This window comes from Oxyura jamaicensis, chromosome 10, assembly GCF_011077185.1.
Source record: "Oxyura jamaicensis isolate SHBP4307 breed ruddy duck chromosome 10, BPBGC_Ojam_1.0, whole genome shotgun sequence".
In the NCBI taxonomy this organism is placed as follows: Eukaryota; Metazoa; Chordata; class Aves; order Anseriformes; family Anatidae; genus Oxyura; species Oxyura jamaicensis.
The window spans coordinates 785134-808042 of NC_048902.1; the positions used below are offsets into that span (position 1 = coordinate 785134).

General features: G+C 42.2%; 1 long non-coding RNA gene across 10 annotated transcripts in view; it reads left to right on the forward strand.

Moving 5' to 3' along the window:
* The window catches only part of LOC118172254, a 163361-nt gene that overhangs the window by 54112 nt on the left and 86340 nt on the right, over positions 1–22909 (forward strand). For 8 of the 10 annotated variants that reach the window (XR_004753616.1, XR_004753614.1, XR_004753613.1 and 5 more), the window contains one exon: positions 8770–8924. The exons of the other annotated variants lie outside the window; for them this stretch is intronic. This is a non-coding gene — a long non-coding RNA (uncharacterized LOC118172254). The remainder of the gene's footprint in view (positions 1–8769; positions 8925–22909) is intronic. 10 annotated transcript variants of the gene reach the window in all.

The window sequence follows — 22909 nt, forward strand, 5'->3', positions numbered from 1 at the left end:
TTGCTATTTTCTGGTGACTCGTTTATAATTCTGTGAAAGGAGCACACGGTTAGCCATTTGTGAATAATTGGAAATCCTCTTGAGATCTCAAGAAAAACACTTTTATTGTTAAATAGTGTTGATTTGTCTGTTTATTTAGATATCCCAGATAGAATCTCAATACTGACCTTTGAATGCTCCATATATTTCTCCAAATTGGATTTTGCGTGTGTGTGTGTGTGTCTGATGTGTTCTAAGAGGCCAAGGTCTTAATTACTGTTATTATGTCTAGTTTACCATACGATTATAGTTGATGTTAATTAAAATGGGGACTTTGCAAATGAAAAGGCAGAGCTGGAGATTTTATGTGCTGGCACGTACGATTTCACATGCATTCACAGGTATACAAACATGAAACCTTTGTCACCAGCTGCATTTTTGTCCTACTTTTCATCAGTTCACTGATAATCTGCTCGCTGATCTCCTGGACACCAAAACTCTTGACCAACCTCAAACCAAAGTAAACCTTAAATTATCTTCCAATTAGAAATATATTGAGGGCCATCAGGGAGTGTGAGCGGGAGATAGACTTGTGGAATAACTCCCTGCAGGGCCTCAAGGAGAGGTACCGGGCTGAGACACCCCAAATGGGGGTGGAGCCCCTGCCTTGTTGCCGTCGGGCAGAGGGAGGGGATCTGGGAGTTGAGGAGGAATGGAGACAAGTCCCTGCTCGACATGGCAGGCGATGCCCTCCCCTTCCGGCCCCACCTTCCCAGGTGCCCTTACACAACAGGTTTGAGGCCCTGGAGACTGAGAGATCAACAGCAACTGAGGAAGAGGTAGCAAGTGTACCCAGGAGGATGCCTAGGGCGAGGAGGTCGACTCCATGCCTCAGGACTGCCTCCATCAAGAAAGAAAGAAGGGTGATTGTTGTGGGAGACTCTTTCCTTAGGGGAACAGAGGGCCCTATTTGTCGGCCTGACCCTACCCGTAGGGAAGTCTGCTGCCTCCCTGGGGCCAGGGTCAGGGACGTTGCCAGGAAGCTTCCCAACCTGGTACGCCCCTCTGATTATTATCCTCTTCTGATAGTCCAGGCGGGCAGTGACGACATTGAAGACAGAAGCCTGAAGGCAATCAAAAGAGACTTTAGGGGGCTGGGACGGTTAGTGGACGGAGCGGGAGTGCAGGTAGTGCTTTCGTCCATCCCTACGGTGACAGGGAGGGGTACGGAGAGGACCAGGAAAGCCCACCTGTTAAACATGTGGCTCCGGGGCTGGTGCCAACGCAGAGATCTTGGGTTTTTCGACCATGGGGCAGTTTATTCAGCACCTGGTCTGATGGCCGTAGACGGGTCCCTATCCTTTAGGGGAAAAAGGATCCTTGGCCAGGAGCTGGCGGGGCTCATTGATAGGGCTTTAAACTAGGTAAGAAGGGGGATGGGGGTGAAGCAAGGATTGTTGGAGCTGTGCCAGGGGGAACAATAGCAAGGCTGGGGAATAAGGTAATGGCCCAGCTGAAGTGCATCTACACCAATGCACGCAGCATGGGTAACAAACAGGAGGAGCTGGAAGCCATCGTGCAGCGGGCAGGCTACGACTTGGTTGCCATCACGGAAACGTGGTGGGACCAGTCTCATGACTGGAGTGCTGCGATGCCTGGCTATAGGCTCTTCAGAAGGGACAGACAGCACAGAAGGGGTGGCGGTGTGGCTCTCTATATTAGAGAGTCTTTCGATGTTGTAGAACTCGAGGCTAGGAATGACAAGATCGAGTCCCTTTGGGTTAGGATCGGCAGGGACAACAAGGCTAGTGTCCTGGTTGGGGTCTGCTGTAGACCGCCGAACCAGGATGAGGAGACGGATGAGGAGTTCTACAGGCAGCTGACAGAAGTTGCGAAATCTTCAGCGCTTGTACTCGTGGGGGACTTCAACTTCCCTGACATATCCTGGAAGCACAACACAGCCCAGAGAAAGCAGTCTAGGAGGTTTCTGGAGAAAGTGGAAGATAGCTTCCTGACGCAGCTGATTAGTGAGCCTACCAGGGGTGGTGCCCCGCTAGACCTTCTCTTCACAAACAGAGAAGGACTGGTGGAGGATGTGATTGTCGGGAGCTGTCTTGGGCAGAGTGACCACGAAATGGTGGAGTTCACTATTCTTGGCGAGGCCAGGAAGGGAACCAGTAAAACCACTGTACTGGACTTTCGGAGAGCTGACTTTGGGCTGCTCAGGACACTGGTTGGTAGAGTCCCTTGGGAGGCGGTTCTGAAGGGCAGAGGGGTCCAGGAAGGCTGGGCGCTCTTCAAGAGGCAAATCCTAATGGCGCAGGAGCGGTCTGTTCCCATGTGCCCAAAGATGAGCCAGCGGGGAAGAAGACCAGCCCGGCTGAACAGAGAACTGTGGCTTGAGCTTAGGAGAAAAAAGAGGGTTTATAATCTTTGGAAAAGTGGGCAGGCCACTAGGGAGGACTATAAGAATGTAGCGAGGCTGTGCAGGGACAAAATTAGGAAGGCCAAAGCTCATCTGGAGCTCAATCTGGCTACTGCCGTTAAAGATAACAAAAAACGCTTTTATAAATACATCAACACAAAAAGGAGGACAAAGGAGAATCTCCATCCTTTACTGGATGCAGGGGGAAACTTAGTTACAAGAGATGAGGAAAAGGCGGAGGTGCTCAATGCCTTCTTTGCCTCAGTCTTTAGCAGCAATACCGGTTGTTCTCTGGATTCCCAGTACCCTGAGCTGGTGGAAGGGGATGGGGAGCAGGATGTGGCCCTCACCATCCACGAAGAACTGGTTGGTGACCTGCTACGCCACTTGGATGTGCACAAGTCGATGGGGCCGGGTGGGATCCACCCAAGGGTACTGAGAGAACTGGCAGAGGAGCTGGCCAAGCCACTATCCATCATTTATCAGCAGTCCTGGCTATCGGGGGAGGTCCCAGCTGACTGGCGGCTAGCGAATGTGACGCCCATCTACAAGAAGGGCCGGAGGGCTGACCCGGGGAACTACAGGCCTGTCAGTTTGACCTCAGTACCAGGGAAGCTCATGGAGCAGATTCTCTTGGGAGTCATCATGCGGCACTTGAAGGGCAAGCAGGCGATCAGGCCCAGTCAGCATGGGTTTATGGAAGGCAGGTCCTGCTTGATGAACCTGATCTCCTTCTATGACAAAGTGTCGCGCTGGGTGGACGAGGGAAAGGCTGTGGATGTGGTCTACCTTGACTTCAGCAAGGCTTTTGACACCGTCTCCCACAGCATTCTCCTCAAGAAACTGGCTGCTCTTGGCTTGGACTGGCGCACGCTTCGTTGGGTTAGAAACTGGCTGGATAGCTGGGCCCAAAGAGTTGTGGTAAATGGAGTCAAATCCAGTTGGAGGCCAGTCACTAGTGGCGTCCCCCAGGGCTCGGTGCTGGGGCCGGTCCTCTTTAACATCTTCATCAATGATCTGGACGAGGGCATTGAGTGCACCCTCAGTAAGTTTGCAGATGACACCAAGTTAGGTGCGTGTGTCGATCTGCTCGAGGGTAGGAAGGCTCTGCAGGAGGATCTGGATAGGCTGCACTGATGGGCTGAGGTCAACTGCATGAAGTTTAACAAGGCCAAGTGCTGGGTCCTGCACCTGGGGCGTAATAACCCCAAGCAGAGCTACAGGCTGGGAGATGAGTGGTTGGAGAGCTGCCAGGCGGAGAAGGACCTGGGAGTGATAGTGGACAGTCGGCTGAATATGAGCCAGCAGTGTGCTCAGGTGGCCAAGAAGGCCAACGGCATCCTGGCTTGTATCAGAAACAGTGTGACCAGCAGGGCTAGGGAGGTGATCGTCCCCCTGTACTCGGCTCTGGTGAGGCCGCACCTCGAATACTGTGTTCAGTTTTGGGCCCCTCGCTACAAGAAGGACATCGAGGTGCTTGAGCGGGTCCAAAGAAGGGCGACGAAGCTGGTGAGGGGCCTGGAGAACAAGTCCTACGAGGAGCGGCTGAAGGAGCTGGGCTTATTCAGCCTGGAGAAGAGGAGGCTCAGGGGCGACCTTATCGCTCTCTACAGATACCTTAAAGGAGGCTGTAGAGAGGTGGGGGTTGGCCTGTTCTCCCACGTGCCTGGTGACAGGACGAGGGGGAATGGGCTAAAGTTGCGCCAGGGGAGTTTTAGGTTAGATGTTAGGAAGAGCTTCTTTACTGAAAGGGTTGTGAGGCATTGGAACAGGCTGCCCAGGGAGGTGGTGGAGTCACCATCCCTGGAAGTCTTCAAAAGACGTTTAGATGTAGAGCTTAGGGATATGGTTTAGTGGGGACTGTTAGTGTTAGGTTAGAGGTTGGACTCGATGATCTTGAGGTCTCTTCCAACCTAGAAATTCTGTGATTCTGTGATTCTGTGATATAAATCCTATGTAAGAAATGTTTTCCTGGTATCTATCAGGCTTGTAGATAAGAGCTATGTGCCATGAAAAGAAGCATTATCTAGCTAACTGGCAGGGCAGTCCTAACTTTATTTTGCACTGCAATGCCCTGGTACAATCACGGCCATTCTGTATTGACTTTCTGACAGTATTTTTGGACAGTTCTGCCATGAACTAGAAAGTTAAAACCTTCATCTTCCTCTAAGACTTGCATCATGATTGCCTAGCTTTACAAATAGAAATGCATACAAATAGAACTGAAAAGTTTTAAGATACGTGACTAACGCTGAATGCAAAATGATGTAGTGTTAAAGATATTTATTATCTCTGGATGAGAATAATATAAATAACTTACTTGTGTCTTCCTAAGTCTGTATAAATGGGGTCTGACATACAGATAACATTGTATAATGAGATAGAAGTGATACATACCTATGCAGAAGAATATGTGCTTGAGACAGATCTTCCCATTGTTTGGGAAAACACAATTTATATTTTCAAACTGAATTATTTTACAATTCTAGTTGATCCTGGGATGGGTATTCTGTGTAGCAAAATGCCAGTGTGTTGTATATTTCTCTCTCAATATCACTTAATCTGTATTAAAGCTCTGTGCTGTCACAACTTTCATAAATTATTACACAGCCAGCCAATAGAAATTACAAAAATACTGCAAGTATAATTGTCTGTTCTTAGCAGAAACTCATAAAGGACTTTTAAACTAGTTACAACAGAAAGTGGTAATCCTTCTATTAAAACTTTCTTACCGTGTTATAAGTTTGCTGTTATGCAACATTTTTCACTTTGTCAGCTGAAAACTGTTTTTCTGAAAGTAATCTAGAGCTTGCTTTGCTAAGATGGAAATAAAGGGAAGTTTGTCTTGACTAAGTGCTCTGTTTTCCTGTGACTCTGAGCAAGTAGTAGTTAGAATGAAACATTGGAAACAACAGTAATTTACTAATCAGGAGAAAAATGGTTGTTACTGAAACATACCCCATGTTTACTGCAGAATTGATTTAAAGCACACTTTAAAATAACAGCTCAAGAAAAATAGGCTCACAGTGAGCTCCAAATTCTGAATGCAACATTTGCATATATATGATTAAGTGCCACCGAATGGACTTTGCTCGTTGAGGTCTCATAAGGGCAACGAAGAGAGCAAGGAATGTGTTGTTGAATTAAGCTGCCTGGGGAAGTATGAGGAGCACTGAGCTCCTGATCAGGCTTTTCATGGCTCTTGTGGAAGACACTGAAAATAAACCTAGATTCTATGATACCTTCACTGAAGCCCTAGACCATCTTTTTTACTGCATTTTTAATGACCACAGTACTAATAAGTAATTAGCTTAAATTACCATTTGCACCCTCATAAAATAAAGACAAGAAGGAAAGAAGTATCCCAGTGTTTGTGCTTTTCTTGGAACAAAGAGGATTAAAGACAGCCTTTAATCTAGAGGTACATTGAGATGTATGGTCTGCTATCCAGGACCAAGCATCGCTGAAGAAATAAGATCAAGCAAAAGGAAGTAGTTTGGTATGCATTTCCTCTGCAGAGCTTTTGAAGAAGGGAGTAGGGGCAGCTTGAAACAGTAGTGGGCAGAGCTGAGCCAAGCAGGGTGCCCTGCTGTGCATGCAGCTGTGCTGCAGCAGGGGCTTTGCGGGGGAGACAAGGACAGAGCTTGATTAATCCATGAAGTGAGTTATCCACCCCTAGGTCAACAACAGTTGACAAAATTTGAGCACAAGAGTAAACGAAAGGGGAGATATCTTTATTTTATATTGTCACATCTGAAACAAAGTTTATACACCCCTGTACAGGGGAGTGAATTTCCCTCTGACAGACCTGATGTTGGAGAAAAAAGAAATAAAAGTTGTTGCCAGGAGCGTTTCCAAAGAAAATGAATTTCAAAAGCTTGTGGAGCAAACAGCAGAAGTTATCTTCAGTGGTCTTCTCCGATTTTGCGTTTGTGTGCCTCCTGCTTTTATACCCGTATGCACTTCATGTGGCAATAAAAAGATTGCAGCCAAGTTGGTGCTAGTTATTGCAGATGGAAAGATCATTGCCTCTCAAGGTATTGTAACAAAAAAACTTGGCAGTTCATAAGTGGTGTTCCTGCTGGGAGCAGGTGTCTTCAGTTTGACAAGATCGCACTTTATCCATGGGTGCTTGAAATGCACCATGGCTGGTAGCAGGTCAAACAGGTCTGAATTTTTAAAGAGAGTGTTGTAAGACTTCAGTAACGAGCTTGAGGTGGTGAACAATGACATGCAAAACTAATTACCTGTTTACTAACGTCACAATAATTCAGCCGTTTGTCTTGACTGGAGCCATGCTGAGCCTCGGCTCCTTCTGCCAGGCCTAGTTTCCAGCCATTGAGTGATTGTATGTGAACTGTTTTGCTGGAAAGTGCCAAAAAAGAAAGGAGAGAAGAAAAGAGGGAAAAGGCAATTCATTTAACTGCTATAACCTAGACTTTAATTTGGTGACCACATAAGAGGTTTAGGAATTAGACATGCTTCTATACAAGGCATGTCTCTGTGGGTGCAGTGTGTTTTCACTGAACAGCATAATCTGGACACCCAGCAGAAGAGTTAATTATCTGAGCACTAATGTTCTCAGACAAATACGTAATGCATCATAAATACTAGCAATGAAGTGCTGGCTGGCAGTGTAAAATCTAATTATCTCTAGAAGTTTTATTGTTGAAATGTGGTTACTATACTTTGTGAAGATCCGGGTTACAGACAGACACCCAGGAGCAGGGGGGCTGGGGTGCTGTGATGAATTTCTCACCTGGAATCACACACAAACTGCTTTCAGTTGCTGACACAATGTATTTGTGACTATGGGCTCTAGGAATTAGGGTTAGAGCAGCAACTTCATGTGGTTCTCCGACCTGGTGAACTCAGTAGTTATCCCAGTATAAAACAACAAAAAGCCACTTAAAAAGTCAAAAGAGCATAAAAGGCTGGCATTTTTGTCTTTTCTCGCCACACTAGCTTGTATTTCACCAATCAGAACTTCTGTGTGATTTGCTTGATCTGGATATGCTGCCTTTCTTTGATTGTGTGAAGAGTATTATCTTCTATAATTTGGTATAACCCCCAAAGTAAACTTCATGTATTTTAAATTGTTAGGATTTAGTCAGCAAATGGCTGCACAGCTCTTTTCTATCTGCTTGGTTCCCCACTCTGCTGAAATTGGAGAATCCCTTTCTTCGGGCTTCGCTGGACAACAGATCAGTCCTTAATTTGATTATGACTGGGAATGCAGTGTTATGAACACAAGAAGTAAAATGACAGATTGCAGTTAGGGCTAGCAATTGTACAAAAATTGGCAATTACAAGCAAGGGAAATGTTTCGTAAATAGAAGAAAAAAAAAGGGAGTTTATATGCTTAATGGTATACTGAGGTATATGTGTCCTGTGTGTCCAAGGGATGCATTCTAGAAATCCTTTTCTTACTTGAATAATAATAATACCAAAAAAAAAAAAAAAAAGGTACTTGAGGCTCAACAGTGGAAGAATTAGGGGACTCTGGAGTGTTTTCCATGAATTCTGTTTTTAGTCTTTCTTATTTGTAAAGACTTTGCCTTTTACCAGTCAGTCTCCTAAATTATTTAGCATGTATTTCATGCAAACAGCTTAAGAATATTGAATAAGGAAGCATTCCCCTCACCTTACCCAAACAAAAAAGATAATGTGTGTGACTTGGAAATAGATTTTATAACAGGTGTGGGTGCCTAAAGTTGGTTTTAAGTTAAAAATGAAATAAAACTAAAAGCAAAAAATCACCCTTCTGATCCAGTTTGGTTGTGACCTGGCTCTAGAGCTGCCTCATTTTTGTTGATGTTATGTTTTAAGTACTGTCATTTCTGATCTGCTTGAAATTCACTGTAAAAATCTAGAAAACCCCCAAATCAGAGCAGTCCACTATCCAGGATTTATCTGAACATGATCGGGAGCAGATGGTGGAATTCCCCCATCTGTCTCCCCAAGCAGCCTACTTTGGCTGATGTTTCTTAGCACATGCAGTGCATGGTGAGAGCGCTGAGCACGAGGTCTTTTAGAGGATTTGTGCACTAAGGAAGTCAGTAAAGTCCTCAATCAGGTTGAGAGAGCTTTTTGTAGGTATCATGCGCAACATTAGCTGAACCAAGGTGGTGATATCAGTGAGGTCAGTTTTGGCAGCTGTGAACAGTAACTTCAACCCTGACCGACTGGATCCAGGAAAGGATGCCTGTCTGTATGGTCTAATTTGTTAGGCAAAGTAACAGAGCATAATGGGATGGATACTATCTTGGTATCAGGATTAGGGAAACTTGAGTTGCGATTTCTACCTGGGGATTTTACGTAATGAACGTTTGAATGTTCACGTTGGTTTTGTTTGTTTGTTTTAGGTGTGTCGTGCTGAGATGCAATATGACCTGCTGCTATTGCCAGAGCATTCTGGACTGTGGATCATGAACAGACAGAGCTATTTAACTTCAGTTTCACTCCTGAAGAAAGCTTTCCTGGACTTCAGGTGCCCTCCTGTCCTCTCCATTTCCTTTTGGTTAGTGTACAGAAGTGCTCTCGTTATACTGTGGTGGTCCTTCTGAGGCCCTTGTTTCTCCTCATGCAAAGTCTCAGGAGATGTATCTTCTGCCTAGTGCAGGAGATAATTAGGTTAATGGTGTTGTCTAAAGGAACCACAGACTTGGGTCAAAGCAAAATAATGAGTCTCTGCTAGACCCACAAACACTTGGGTCTGATGTCCAAAGAAAGATGGAAAAGAAAAACAGTAAAGGGTTTTCTTCCTCTAATTTTTAAAATTTTCATGTAAAGTCTCTGCAGCCCTTTGCAGAATTCAAAAGAAATTCCTTGGTTTAGATTAAGTTTTCATTATTTCTATGCTGCTTAGACTGGCAATGACATTTTCACATCCAACTAGAATCTGAAAAGTGAGACTATTAAGAACAACTTTCAGGAAGTGGTCACTGTTGCTGTTGGAGATATCACAGGTATTGTCTCCCAGCTTTGGAGAAATGTGCTTATGTGTCTTGAGTCTTCAGAATTTTCCTGGAAATGAACCAACAACAGAATTTCTCAAGAGATTTCTCTTATATCCTGGCAAGCTTCTTTCCTGGAGTGTGTTTGCAGGCCCCACAGGAAAAAGCTGCTGAGAACAGTAACAAAATCTCAGGAAAAATAGACATGTAAACTCTGAGATTAATTCTGGGGGAAGACGTGGGTTGAGTTTGGTTTATTAACCCAATTCAGCCGTTCATACACTTACAATTCTATCTAGAAAAGGGCCAAGCATGAGTCAGTTACCTGAAACTGCAGAGGGTAGTCTGTCTTTGTTCAATGGACTTCAGTTCTGTTTCAGTCTACAGAATTGCTGCTTAGTTGATAAGCTTTTATGCAAAATCTAAATGGTTTTCTTGCACCAGCTGTACTCCTCATCTTGGGATTTGCAAAAATATTTGAAATTTTCTGTGCTGCAAATCTGGTCAAAAATAGTTACTGATGTTTCTGACTTAAGTGGGAGACAGGAACTGAATGATACACTAAAACACGATACGTAATTTTCATCAGTGAAAAGTAGAACTGTAAGCAGTAAGTCCTTCAGTTCTAGTGGATAGTTAATAAGAGGCCCGAGGAAGTAAAAGATGTATGGATTGCTAGAATAGATGACTAAATAAATATTCATGGCAGTCTAATGTAAAACACATGCATTCTTATTTATTCTGTGCTTACAGACATGCAAAGCACAAATTTCCTTCTGTTCTGAATGAAAATGTTTCAAAGTAAACAAAACAGTATAGGAAGTGGAGTGTAACATTTAGGAAAGACAAAACAGGCAGGGAAATGAGATGGATAAAGGTACTCTTAAGGAAGTTTAGTAGCCATTTTGAAGAAAATAGAATTGAGGGGACAAAACGCCAATGTTGGCATTTGTGCTGTTGTGCCTGTGGTAGATACCCCAAGCACAACAATACAGAGTTGAATTTCAGATGAGCCAAAAGGTAAATAACATTCAGCCCATTGGTAAGGAGGCGAGCACTGACTATGGAATCAGCCCAGCGGAGGCAATGATATACTGGTGACCTGGCAGAGAGAAAGAACCAGGGTTGAAACCACCAGCAGCTCACCAGAAGAGAATGGCATAAATCAGTGCCTGCTACGTGGGATAGCGGAACGGTCACAGTAACAGTGCTCCATCCTGTTAATTGGAATTTGGGGGTGCTCAGCCACACGAAGAAAACACTGACAGACTTCAGAGTGAATGCAAGGGTACTGGGAATCCTGTGACCATGTACAGGGCAGGAACAAAGGAAAGCTGGCATGGAGAGCAAATTATGGATGTGGGTTAGGAGCATTTGGGAGCTGCAGAATGTCATGCTGAGAGGCAGCGATGTGACAGTAACCTTACCTGTGAAACTGACTACTGCAGAGCCATCAGCAAAGAAATAAGGACTTACCTGAAATGATTGAATATTGGTAGGTGGATTCTTATAAGCAGAATGTAGAGTTAGGAGGGTGAAATACTCAAAAAGGGGACCATATGGAGTGTTTTGTCATGAATCAGAAAAAATTGCAGTACTTCTGCAACATGGTTCAGAGGTGAGATGTGTAGTGGATTGTACCGTAGGCATGACTGTTCTAAGAGTGAAACAAAAAACCTATCTAAAAAAATGTTCTCCTCTAAGGTATGTGCTGCAGTTAAGATTCATGTTTTCTTCGTGGTATGACAGGCAGTAATACTGTGTCTACTTCACATTTGATGAACGCCAGACTCACAGTTTGTGTGCAGAATTATCTCCTGAAACTTTCTCTTAGGTCATCTGCACCAAGGCTCAGGTATGACACAGAAGAAAAATATTAGTTCTTGACACTGATCTGGAGCCAGTTCAAGTCACAATTGCATGTCTTTCCATTGCTATACCTCTGGGTTTGGATCAGACACAATCATAGGAAAGATGAGGGCGTGAAACAAAACCAGCATGGTGATACAGATCCCGTTTTGCAGATAACTACAAGCTAAAGAAAGTTCAGTTCAACAATAGATCTAGCATGTGTACAAACAAGTCTGAATTCCTACTCAAGAGAATTACTTTGGCAAATATGTTTTGTTTGAGAGGAAAAGGCACTGGTTTAGCTGCGTTTTAAGTGGGTCCAGATAAACCAATACGCAAGGCGTGTCTTTGATAGCTGAAGATGTTTGTAACTTGACCCTCAGTGATAATTATGAAAATTGTCCTCATTTTTGTTCCAGTGTTTGAAGACTAAAAACAACCCCTTAACTTTTGGATGTTCAAAAAGTAAAATAGGCTCAAATTGAGTGTAGCTTCATCAACATTTTGGGACTGGAATGAAGAGATTTTGACTGATTTGCATAGTCCAGTGTTAAATAATGCATAAATATGCCTAGTGTTTACAGGGTGGGTGCTTGGTGGGCTACAGTCACAAGGCTGATCTAGATTTTGTGGGCGCTTGACCACCATCTCTCTTGTGTATTGAAGGAAGTGCTTTAAGGCTATAGACAAATCCCTTTAACTGCTCCAGTTTCTTTTTTCTAGACCTTATTCCTAATGTATATTAAAATTATATTGGATCTAAAAAATGGAAACAGTAGTGAGAGTACAATTTGCATGTTAATAGGATGTTAGTTTTCTCTGCACTTTTCTTGTGCAAGTGTTCTTTGCAAGGATTGCGAATGAGGGAAGTGCAACCACGCCATTTGTTGTGAGTGTATCTAATGTAACAAAACAAAGAAAGGTAGCTTTACTTTAGGTGTGAACATGAATTGTATTTACTAAATATTCTGAAGAGATGAGTTCAAACAGGAGGAAAAGGCATAAGGACACCAGAGACATTCTGATCAAGCAGATAGACTTAAGCAGAGATCTATTCTTGTACTCAGAGAACAGTGAGAAAGCAGTCTTGATTTTTCTTACCATCACAATGTGTCAAGGGCAGTGAGCACACTTTGTCTCTTGATTTTTACAGGCAGTGCTGACATGAGCAGAATATTATTAGAGAGAACTGCAATACTATTAGCATATATATATATATATATATATATTTCCCTCCAAATCTTTTGTGTGATTTCTGTTTGGGAATCTGGTGCAGAACACTGCATGTTTATTAGTGTATCAGCTTATTGTGAGCCACAAGGTAATGGACAGATTCTGCTTCTCAGAGGCTTTGTACACTAGAGGCATAGACAATCCTTCACGAAAGAGGAAAGATGATGCAAAGCTGTCAGCTGTACATAAAAATTACCCCCAAATTGCAGAGAGCAGATGGCTGTTAATGGCAAGTGTTTTTAACGTAGCTTTATTGTCCCATATTGGAACATTAACTTGTCTCTGTTTTTTTTTTTTTTTAAAAAAAAGTCACTTTGTAAAAATGACACCTTGGCATGACTTGTATTTTTCCTGTTTGGTTTCCATGTCATGTTTTGCTCAGATATGCTTGCCCAATTTTCTACAGTTGATGTGTTCAGCAAGCCATTAGTGCATATTCTTTCAGTTTCATACATTCTCAGTGATTAGTAACAAAAAATCAACAATTTTTGAAGGACTGCAATGAGTAATTGCTGTGCTTTGTTGGACTGATTCTGACTGCAAAGTAAGAGTACATGCTGCATGTTTCCACATGCTGAGCTGATGTTTACAGGACTAAATACACAGCACCAAACTCACTCAGACAAGCAAATGTGATAACAGAAGAAATGGAGAGAAAAATGCATATGGAACACCCTTAGCTTTTCTGTTTTGTTAACTGCAGGTTGAAAGCTAGCTTTTGGGTGATTAAACTTTTCATTTGGTTATTAAGTGATAGACATCTTGCTGAACTCAAGCATGCTGCTACAAGCACAGGAAGAGTGCTTATTTAAAGCAGACACAAAGCATTGCACAAAGAGACCCTTAAACAAAACACAAGTGTCAGCAAAACTAAACAAAGTAATCACACACAATTTAAGACAGATAGAGGCAGGCAGTAAATTGATGACAGATCCTGAATAATCCTTTAGAAAAGTCACCCTGGCGACTTGGGAAATCTGTTTATTTGTTACAGTTTCTTATCTTTTCTCCATATTGCAGCCACTGTGTTTGCCAGGATGGACTTGCAAGATGTTAGATGAAGTATGGGCAGCAGCGTCCCTGCAGCAGTTGTAGTGCTTTAGGTGTGTGCTCCCTGGAGATTTCAGACAAAAGAGATACAGCCCAGCAGAGGTGCTGGATTCAGTGCAGTGTGGGGTTTGGCTAGTTTAGTCTGCTCTTCTGTTTGATCTGTGCTGTCTGAACTAGCTCATGCATTTCAGTGCTGCCAGGCCCACCACAAAGTGGGGTGATGGCTGAGACAGCACGTTGGAACTTTGTGCTACCATGCTTATGCTGCAGAGGTTTTGCTCTGAGCTGTCATGAGCAGAAGAGCCTTGCAGGCACCTTGTGGGGTCACTGTGACACTGGGAGCCAGAGGATCTTCACCAGGGCTCTGCCTTTCCCTTACTGTGTAAGAAAATCATCCAGCTTTTCTGTGACTTCACTTTTCCTCCTAAGTGAAGAGGTGATGGTATTTGCTATGAGGCCTGTGGATAAGAAACACTATACAAATATCCAGTTCTATTTCTTGTTTGGGATTTTGGACCTGGGAAAAGTCACATAGCTGGTGATTACTCTCTAACCAATTCTTCTCTGTCATGAATAGAATAGTAGTCAGCTTCTTGAAAATCATCCAGCTTCCCTCTTCCTGCCAGTCTCAGCTTCTATTCTTCTCTCCAGAGCTCTTGGCTCAGCCATTAACCACGCCAGGGTTTCGCCAGTTGCAACATGCAGCTCCTCTTGAGTCGGAGTGGGAGGAAGGCTCCAAGAAGGTGGGAGGGAGGGAGAGAGTAGTCACTTCAGAGGACAGAGAACTAATAACAAATACTGTCCCCCCAGTCTGTGTCTTTCTCCCTCCCCCCGACAAATTAAGAAAATGGACGAGAATGCTTGGAGGCAGTAGGTGAAGGAGTGTGGGTTTGGCAGTTGCTCCAAGAATTGGTGCGGAGTAGGAAAGAGGTCTTTCTTTGTCAACAGTCTCTGAGGGACATTACCAGTAAAAAGCTGGAAATCAGAAAATTGATTGGAACTGTAAGACCACTGAGAAATTTACTGAACTGACATCACAGTAGCCTCCTTTCCAGGAAAGCAGCTCATCTTGAGCTCATTCTGCCTGGATGGAAAAAACAAGTCTTTGAGATAATTAACAAGTTTCTACTTTTTTTTTTTTTTTTTTTTTTGGTCTTAACTTAAGGCCCATCTACTTTTCCATCTACTTTTGTGTTTCTATTGCCAAATTTCAGTTCCAGAGAGTAGCTGACATGGAAGGATAGCGTCTATGTTGTATCATATTGAGACTGAATTTCATAAAGCAAGATGAAGGCAATAATCAGTGCAATTCCTTGTTCTGCACTAGAAATAATTGTACAGCTGTCAAATTCTCACTCAGGAAAACAGATTCAGGACACTGCAGCAGTGCATATGTATTTGCCAGAGTAACAGCTGTCAAATTCTCAGAAAACAAACCCATACAGTGCAGGAATAGATCTCAGTTGCCTAGGATAACTCAATTTCTATGTGCACCTTTGTATTTTTTTCTGCTTTGAAAACATCTGCTCCTATTTCATTGATCAGTAGAAGCTGATTTTTTTCAGCGTATGGGCATGAAGTTGCTTTGTGTAGCCTATATAACAACAGGAGAGTATCTATAGTGGTGCCAATGACCAAAATAACATAACTTTAATGGAGTGTTCCTGGACTATTTTAATATTGGCATTTTTAATTAAATGTCTCCTTTTTTTACAAGTCAGTGACTGAATTGCAATAGCGAAGAAGTTACTGTTGAAACAAGTGCTGAAAACCGATCAAAATAAAAGGTTGGAAACAGTTTCACATACAAATGCATTGGTTCCAGAGCTTTAAATCAAATCAAATGGGGGATCAAATTTTCTAGTCACTAAATTCAGTGGAAAGATCTGTGTGACCTATGCTGCTATATAGATTTTAGAATCATTAGGAAACCTAATTCTTCTAACAAAGTATAATCTTTTCCTTTCATTATGCTGTACCATAGCTAGCAGGGTTTTTTACTGGCTCTACCTAAAATAATTATTTTTATTTATTTATTTATTTTCCAGTAGCATTATAGCTGCATGTTTTGTTTTAGTCTTTGGAATACTTGGTCAGTTTAAAAATTTGAAAAGCATGTTTTTGAATCTGTTGGATGTTTTTTTATACTGTGACTCCTTACATACTTTATAAATACTGTTTCAGTACAGCCCAGGATATGGCTTTTTTTTTTTTTTTTCCTATAGCTAAAGATTTGAAGGATCCCCCTATTTGTATCCATAGAAGTATTCTTTTCACACCAAATGGGATTCTGTAGTTTTTAATGAGTAATCAACTCAGCATTTCATTGAGCTGTTGTTTCCTAAGAAGATTTTGCAGTTTACAAAAATTTTACGAATTTCACCAGTATAAAATTAAAACAGCAGTAAACTGTAATCTCTATAAAAGGATTTCTATAAAAAAGCTAAAAAGCTTGTGCATCCATCTTTTGTTATGCATTTCATTTTTCTGTAGTCTAGCAGAAACAAAGAGCCCTGGTTCTTCGCCATAACCCTCACAGCCAGGTGGTGTACAAGCTCAGGTGGGGATGCGACAAGAGGCAGCCACGAAGTACAGATGAGTGGTGGAGCGGGTGGAAGGACTCAAGAAAACTTTGTCAGGCTGTACAATATGCAATTATGGCAGCTCATCTGTGGTTAAAATCATGAATCTTTCAATATTATGGCAATAAGAACAGGAGGTAGTTGGTATTAAAAATACTCATAATGCAGTATCATTCTGCATAATGTATGTATACTGTTTACCTTTTAAATATATTTAAATTGGGGTTTGAAAAGTAAAGTAGAAGCAAATTCATTGCCAGGTCAGAAAAGAAAAAAAAAACAAACATAAAGATGGTATCATTTTGCAGATGCTGATTGCCAGTCATATGATGAAATCTGAAACAGTTTTTGCTGCCTGTGGTAAAGCATGCTGTGCGTGCATTTTAAAGGTTCTGGTTAGAATGGTGTCAGCTCTATATTAGTTCCTGTAAAGAACTTATTCCAAACTGTAGAACAAGGAACAGCGCTGGTAGGTGTTTGCCAAGCTAGAAGTTTCTGTCAGATGGCAGCAAGAATGTGGCTGTTCAGGTCCTGCTGGAGACTTCAGCTGGTCAGCCACAGAGTATCCAAAACTGTTGGGATCCTGTTCTGCCAGAGCCCATCAGGTACCTTAAAGGAGGCTGTAGTGAGGTGGGGGTTGGTCTATTCTCCCACGTGCCTGGTGACAGGACGAGGGGGAATGGGCTAAAGTTGTGCCAGGGGAGGTTTAGGTTGGATATTAGGAAGAACTTCTTTACTGAAAGGGTTGTTAGGCATTGGAATAGGCTGCCCAGGGAGGTGGTTGAGTCACCATCCCTGGAGGTCTTTAAAAGACGTTTAGATGTAGAGCTTAGAGATACGGTTTAGTGGAGGACTTGTTAGTGTTAGGTCAGAGGTTGGACTCTGTGATCTTGGAGGTCTCTTCCAACCTAGAAATTCTGTGATTCTGTGAAAAAGATTTCATCAAGATAAACATCAGGCAACTGTATCCAGCTGCTAACGCGTAATTTAAAAAGAATAGGAAGTTATGATTATGCATCACTATCTTCATTAGGTCATTTACTGAACCCAGACCTGAAACTGTGGGTGTCAAAGGAATTCTTTCTCCATCTGGTTTCAGTGGTTTTTAGCTCAGACTCTGCAGTAGGTTTCAAGCTCTCTGCTTTTATTACATCAGTCTTCCTGCCTACAAAGTAGCTGTCTGACGGAGGTGTCTGAGGCTACAAAATACTAACTAATTTCATTTTTATTGAGTTATGAAGATATTACCATAAAAAAAAATGATGCTATTTTAGTTTAATTCAGAAGGAAGGTGAAAACAAAAATCAAATTTCAGGTAATGTGTGTCAGTAGGTTGCATTCCAAAAAAAAATAATAATAATAAAAAAAATCAGTAATTATGTACGTGGATTTGAGTTCATGGCAAACATTTGTTGTGTGAAATAGGGAAAGTAGTATGGTTCTAAAAGTGGGACAAGTTATTCTAAAATTCTACAAGCTGAATAATAATAAAATCCCAAAGCCATTGTTCTTCAATAACCTAAAAGTTCTAAAAATACAGGCCAACTTAATTAGCATTGCAGTAGGTATTATATGTTGGATCACCTGAGACGAAAGTGGTACTAGTTAGTGCAATTCCCCTTCTCTCAAAGGAATAATTGCCAAACTTCTTTGTTGAGTTGTAACACCTGAGTATGCTTGATCCAGCTTAAGCATCTCCTTAGACAAATTAAAAGCTTTACAGCTAGTTTGTGTAGCTTGGACTTGCTAGGGATGCTTTGCAATAATACTCTGTGATGTTACAAAAAGAATTAGATGTTTTTCGTCTGGAAAAATCAGGGCTTAGACAATATTACTTAGACCTTTTATGAGGTTTTCGTTGGAACAAAAGGATGTCCTATCCTGCTCTTACTTAAACATTTTAGGGGGATGTTTTTCTACCTGCTGTTGTTCGAACACCTGGGCTGTTTACAGAAACAAAGCAAAATATAGCCAATGACAGTGAAGTGGTGATGGCAGAGAGGGCGTCCATCTAGTGTTTAAAAAGCAATGCCTTTAAAAAGCCATGCAAAATACTTTTAAATATATATGCAGTGTTATTTTCTTGCAGCTACTTGTTACTTAAGGACAAAGTCAGTGTGGAAATACATTGCTGAGGTCACTGCTCTAAACCAGAACATGCCAGAGTTGCTACTGATAGGAACTTGTTGCTTACATGGTTGCACAAGCTGCTTGTCAGAAACAAAGCAGGAAAAGGCCTCTGCCTCAAAGAACTTGTAGTCAAAACAGACAAGGAAAATGTTGGACCACTGCAGTGCTGCATATAGCACGCAAATGTGATCATGGAGAATTAAATGCAGCACCAGTACAGCACCTCGTTTACTGGGCAGTTGTGTCTGCAGAAGTGGAGAACAGAAGTCCGATTTTATTATTATTAATGGCATAACATTTGAAATTCTCTTTAAATATTTTTATAAGAATTTTAGTAGAAGTGTAGAAGCTCTGCTGGTTATTAACCTGCCTGAGGGAGCTACAGACTGGGGCTAGCTGGGAGCTTTCTGACAAAATATTTTTCCATCAGAAAAGGCAGATTCATTGATACTAAATCATTTTGCAAAAACATCAGTTTTAGTGACTTTCATGTGATGGGTTCTGACAGGCTTCATGCCTGACTTCATGGCTCCCAGTGAGCTGTGAGGTTTGTGGCTCTAGGATAGCCTTGACATGCTGGATGCCTCCACAGATCCCTGAAAACCTGGCATACACCAAGGGTACTTTGAGGGCTTCTGGGCAGTGTGCCACACAAGTGGAAGTACAGGATCTGAGATTCCCAACTTCTGTGGTTTCTTGCTGCCTTATGGCTCCCAGGCCTTCAGGCTCCTTGTCAGTTCACTGGGGCTGATGTGGAGGGGGATGCCCAGCAGCACTTGCAGCCAGTGATGAACAAGGAGTCTTGGAGCCACAGAGATGGTGCTTTCAGGCTCAACTGTGTCCTGAAATTATGTAAATGAAGCACTGATTATTTAGAAGAGAGCGCTTAAAAAGATCCCTTCTGTGGGAAGTGTTGCTAGCTGTATTGCACAGGGGAGCACACTGCCTGTCCCCTGCTTGGGGAATTGCCTGAAAACAGGGAAGGCAACTGCACTGTGGCTGCCAGACCTTGGGCTGCATCAGGGCTGTGCTGCAGGTGCCTAGGGCTGTGCCCGCTGCTTATGGCACAGACATGGGCACAGGTGATGCCTCAGACTATATTCAATATGTCTGATATTGTAGGGAAGCAACTGGCTCTGCTGACATTGAAACTAGTTATATTCATTACATTTTGGTTCCAAAGTGGAAGTACTGGCAGATTGGACAGTGACAGAGTACTGACAAAGTGGAAGTATATGGAAGTACTGTGCATAATTACCTGTGTGTGTACAAACAAGTAAAACTTAAAGACATAAATTTATTTACCTAAATGTCACTTCCAGTGCAATACAGGATCCACAGGCAGATGTCAACATCAGCAGAGTTGCGGTGGTATCTTCTGTACTTCACTCACATTGTCAGGAGGAATGGCTATGATGTGGATTCTGAAGTGGTCCTTTTAAAACCTCAGTATTGCATTCTAAGTCATTTCTATTTTAAGAAACATAGATAGTGATGCTGTCTTAGAAGCTGTGGAGCACTGTAATACTGGAGCACACTGAAGGCTGAGGGTTAATTTCAGCAGTTGAAAGCCCTCAGGACTCCTGGAGGACAAAAATAGTAATTTGATAGATGTTGTGAGTCCGTGTGACCTGTGCAAGTGTTTATATGGCCGTATGCTTTAGAACGGCACTTGGTTTTACAATGCAAAAGTTTAGACACATGTAACTGGCCACTGGGAGAGATTTTTAAAGATAAAAATACCGGTGAAGTTATCCCATGCTTGCTGACTTCTAGATGATGTATCATCAGTGAAAGTTAAACTCCTGGCTGCAATGTTGTGTCTTTGGCAGTCTCCCTATAGACTTTTAGCAGTTCACATTTTGATGTTTGCTGAGAGTGCTCAAGGGTTTGCCTGTTTCTCCTGATGTGAAATCGCTGCAGTCAGAGATGCAGAGGTAAAACAGGAAAAGAGTCAAATGAACGGTGATTGCTTCTGAGAAATAATTCCACACTGCCTTGCTGAAGGTTCAGTGCATATTAGCTGCAGTTCAGTGGCATGACGGACTGGTAAATATCACTTACTGAGACCATCATTCATTGCAGAAGAGGACCTGGACCATGCAAATTGGATGACGCTGTGTTTGAAAACCAGGCAGCCCATAATTTTAATCTGTTAAAAAGGATTACAAATGACATCGATGAAATACAGTGTCAATTCTTTGCAAGATGCCTTTTCTCTGCAACAGAAGCTGGAAGCACAGCCCACCAGCAAGCATTGAACGCCTACGTTGAGGCTCTTACAAACTTTGATCTCTTTTCTGAACTGAGCCTAAAACAATGTCCCATTGGAAACCAAAGAGGCAGAACTACTTTGCCAGGCAGAGACTTAAACCTTCCCACACATGTGTTTATTAATGTGAACAAGCTAATACAGCTGTATTAACATCATAATGTTCAGGAGCCAACAAATTTGTTTGAAGACGGTCCAGGGCTTGCTGGACACACTTGACTCACTGTTTCTTTCTGTAGCAAAGTCACTATTATGACATTAGAACAAGATATTCAGTATTTTCTACTTCAACTGATAGATATTTTTAAATAATTAAAATATGATTTCTTAGAAACCAACAGGGAGAAAATCCAGTTCAAAGCCACCACTTTCTCCTTACCAAATTCCACTGTGCATTGTCCACTGCTCAGGACTATAAAAAGGATCACTTACGTTTCCTAATCAGGCTTGATAAGATGCATTGAAGACTGCCTGTAAGCTGTGTAGTGTTAAATTTACTTCGTTTTGGAAAGAGCTGAATCTAAGCTGTGTGTGTGTGTGACTGGATTAATCAAAATCTGTTTTGTAGAATTGAAGGAAGCACCTGTAGTGTAAGTTTTGAGTGCATCCAGCAGTAAAGCCTCTTTCTCAGTTTCTTCTTAAAAATATGAGATACTTGTGTTTGAAGTCAGACCTTTTTAAAAAAAAACAACAAAACAACACAAAACAAAAACAAACAAAAAACAGAAAGTGCCTGAATAAGAAGCAGAATCCCAGTTCCCCAGATTTCCCTTAATTAATCTTATATTCCCTAAGCTGTATACTGGGCTTGTAGGCAGACCATCTGAAAGTGGAGCATTTCTAATGCCAGAAGTACCCAAGTCTGTGTCACAGAAATTGATGTGAGCTCTGTATCACTGTGATACTCTCCTGTCCCTTGCAGGGATTTGGGGATAGACAGTTATTAAGTGTGACTGGGAAATGAAATTTAAGGAGCGATCAGTTCAATGGCTACTTTTTGCTAGAGGCATGGTATGTAGTTGGTTGACCTAGGCAAAGAAAAAGCAAAAATCACCCTGACAGCATGCAATATATCAAAGTACAGATTTTCTACTGTGACTAAATCCTATCCAAAAGCTCCTTGATAATTAAAAGATATGCTTCCATTGCCAATCTGCTCTATTAATAATAGTCTAATCCTATTCATAAATTTACCTTTCCAAATTAATTTAATTAGGTATGAAAATACCGACTGCTCCATCACCACATTTAAGATTCTTTCTTGCGAACCTTAACTCATATAAATGTCATTCAAATCCATGTGAGTACTGAGCATGAGTAAGCCTTATCTGCATGAGAAAAAAAAAATCTGAGTAAGACCTGTAACTGTTTTGACTGGGAGGTATTGCCAAGATTTCTAAGCGTGGAGTAGTAGTAGGACACCAAATACATATAGATAAATTGTTCCCCAAAATAGCTGTTGTGGATGTTTTATTTGAAGTGGGAACACAAGTAAATATGACCTGGGGGAACTTGTATCTATTTTTATGTGGGCTACTCTAGCAGAAATCAAGTGCTTGTTATATAGCACATAGACGCCTACTCAACCATCAGCTTCTCTGTTGCATACTTGTCCATTCATGTGCAGATCTGAAGGCTTTTACACTTTTTACACTTTTTACAATTGCATCATTCTTGACCTTTTAGTAACTTTGGGGTTATGTAACTTTAACTGGACCCAAGCTGAGAAACCCTCATTCATCCCCTTCTGCTCCTAGTGCTGTTGGGTCCTGACTGCCTGTTACTGTTTGGCTTGTCCAGCTGGCAGTGGACCTGAATCTGGGACCTGGCATACTTGAACAGTCCAGTGGTCTTTGTCTGAAGGTACTTCAGACCTAAACCAGCAAGGCAGAATAAGGGGACAAGAAGATATGTCTGTATGACTGGTTCTTGTGGAACAACACAGCGAACAGCTATGTTGCAAAATACTCAGGAAGACTGATTAGCCATGCCCAGGCAGGAGCGTCATGCTAACATGACTCTGTTGCTTTTAGGATATGAACTAGCTGTGAAGGAGGTGAGCAGAGATTGAGTCATGTTTCTCTGCTTGGATCCATCCTGTATGGTGAGACACACCTGGTATTGCAGGGAAGAGATGCCTAACCCACGTCACACAGCACGGCTCTGTTTGCAAGAGCACCTGACCCTCCTGTTCTGTTGGGTGCCGTACCTGCTCGACCTCTTGTCTCCATCAGTGACTCACATTGCACTTTATCATCAGCTTGGCTTGTGGTGAGCACTCCACTGAACTTCTTGCCTTCTCTCAGAGCCATGAATGGTTTAAATGTTGTGCTAATATTCTTTGTGGTGGAGACAAGTTCTTAAAATAGCTTGAGATTATCCAGTTTGGGTCTCTGTTCTTCTAGTTCACCTTACCATGCTGTTTGGAGTG